General features: G+C 34.6%; 1 non-coding gene across 1 annotated transcript; it reads left to right on the top strand.

Moving 5' to 3' along the window:
- Positions 1-2,232: 2,232 nt before the first annotated feature.
- LOC114039918 lies at positions 2,233-2,338 on the top strand. Its single transcript, XR_003568718.1, has one exon. It is a non-coding gene; the product is annotated as a U6 spliceosomal RNA (small nuclear RNA).
- The last annotated feature ends 255 nt before the right edge of the window (positions 2,339-2,593 follow it).

The following is a 2,593-nucleotide window of genomic DNA, read 5'->3' as shown; positions in this document are numbered from 1 at the left end:
GTGGTATATGATTGTGACGGAATATTATTGTGCTATAAGAAATGACAAACAGGATGATTTTAGAAAAAAACTGGAAAGACTTACATGAACTGATGCAAAGTTAAGTGGGAAGAACCAGGAGAACATTGTACACAGTAACAGCAATGTACGATGATCAACTGTGAATGACTTAGCTATTCTCAGCAACACAATGATCTAAGACAATCCAAAAGACTCCTAATGAAACATGCTATTCACCTCCAGAGAAAGAACTGATGTCATCTGACTGCATACAACTTTTTCACTCTTTTTTACACACTTGTAAATTATTATAGTAACCTCCTGTTCGATAAATGCAAAAATCTGAGCTTTTGGGATAAGAATTTACTATTTGGAAAAAATTGCTGGGAAAACTAGAAAGCAGTCTGGCAGAAACTAGGTATGTACCAATATCTTACACTATTTAGCAAGATAAGGTCAAAATGGATACATGACCTAGACATAAAGGGAGATGTCATAAGTAAATTAGAAGATCATGGAACATATTACCTATCAGATTTATGAATGAGAAGAATTTTTGAATAAACAAGAGATAGAGAGCATTGTGGGATATAAAGTGGCTACTTTTGATTGCATAAAATTAAAAAGGATTTGTACAAATAAAACCAATATAGCCAAAATTAGAAGAAAGGCAGAAAATGGGAGGTGGGGTAGAATTTCATATCTAGTTTCTTGGATAAAGGCCTCATATCTTAAATATATAGAGAACTGAGTCAAATTTATAAGAACGTGAGTTTTTCCCCAAATGATAAATGATCCAAAGACATGAACAGCAGTTTTTGGAAGAATAAATCAAAATTACATATAGTCATATGGAAAAATGGTCAAAGTTATTATTGACTATAGAAATGCAAATTAAAACAACTCTGAAGTACCATCTCACACCTCTCAGAATGGCTAAAATGATAGAAGGGAAAATTACAAATGTTGGAAGGGATGTGGAAAAATTGGGACACTAATGCACTGTTGATGGAATTGTGAATTGATCCAACCATTTTGGAAAGCAATTTGGAATTATGCCCAAAGATTTATAAAACTACTTGTAGTACCCTTTGACCCAGCAATGCCACAGGTCTGTTTCCTTGTCTGATCAGGGAAAAAGGAAAAGAGCCTATATGTTCTAAAATATTTATAGCAGCTCTCTTTGTGGTGGCAAAGAACTGGAAATTGAGGGGAAGCGAATGACTGAATAATATGATTGTAATGAAACACTACTGTACTGTAAGAAATGATGAGTAGTTTGGTTTTAGAAAAACATGAAAAGGCTTGCAGGAAATAATCAAGAATGAAATGAACAGAACCAAGAATGTTTTATACTGTAATAGTAATATTGTTTGAAGAGTTAACCATGAATGACTAAGCTATTTTGAGTAATATGATCATTTAAATCAATTACAAAGGGCTTATGAAGGGAAACTATCTACTTTCAGAGAAAAAAATTGATATATGGTCCTGTATATACATATATATATATATATATGTACTTCAAATGCTGGCTTTCTCTAATGTGGGGTTGGGAAGCAGGGAGGGAGACAACTGGAAACTCAAAATGTAATAGAAAATAAATTTAAATTTAAAACAAAATAAAACAACAACTACATCCTATTGAAGAGCAAGTTCAGGGAGTCTCGTGGATCAATCTGTCCAGTGTAGCCCTGTGCCCTCAGAAGAACCCAGCGTATGTGTCCTACCCAGTCCAACCTGGAAGTAGCTGCCCAACATCTGAGTGACCTGCCTGGCCTGGTCCAATAGTAAATTATTGACTGAGAAACTTGACTGGTCCAGGACAGTAGTGGATTTATCAGTCCACACAAGACGCTGGATCCCATAAGGAGTAAGTCCAATTGAGTCACCTTTCCAGTGGAGATACCATGGCTTTTCTAGGAGCCAACCTAACTGAGCAGTGAAAAAATTCATCCATCACTGACACCATGCCCTCTAGTGAACTCCATGAGGGTCCTCTAAAGTAAGAAAGGACATTAAAGTCCTACAGTTCCGGAATTACAAGTTATGTTAGCCATATATGTTCCCTACATGTGTACCTCAAAATTATATCATTAAATTCATATCTGCTCTTCTCCTCATGGACTCTGCATTTGTGGGAGAGTGTACCCCCTTGTTTTAGGGGAAATGGTTTGTAACTATTATCATTACTATGTCATTTGAGTAAATGCCTTTGCTAAAGAATTAACTGGTATTCACTTTGGCAGCCCATATATTAAAATTAGAACAATGAAGAGAAGATTAGCATAGCCTCTCTGCGAGGGTGACACAAATTCATGAAGTGTTCCATATTTTAATGTTCAAAATGAATAAATTAATTAAAAATTAAAAATTTAATTTAACAAAAATTTTAAAATGAGTAAGCTGAAAAAAAAATAATTAACTGAATTTACTGGCTGATTGTTAAGCATGCTGTCAGGGACATGGAAAGGAAGGGAATAAGCATTTATTAGGGACCTATTACGTGTCAGGTCCTTTGTTAAATACTTTATAAATATTGTCTCATTTGATGATATAGTGGAGTCTTATTAGGCAGCATTAGGAAAATTTT

This window comes from Vombatus ursinus, unplaced genomic scaffold (assembly GCF_900497805.2).
Source record: "Vombatus ursinus unplaced genomic scaffold, bare-nosed wombat genome assembly UNPS02012319.1, whole genome shotgun sequence".
Taxonomy (NCBI): Eukaryota; Metazoa; Chordata; class Mammalia; order Diprotodontia; family Vombatidae; genus Vombatus; species Vombatus ursinus.
The sequence above is the reverse complement of the archived record's forward strand: the minus strand, read 5'-3'. Positions and strand labels throughout refer to the sequence as shown.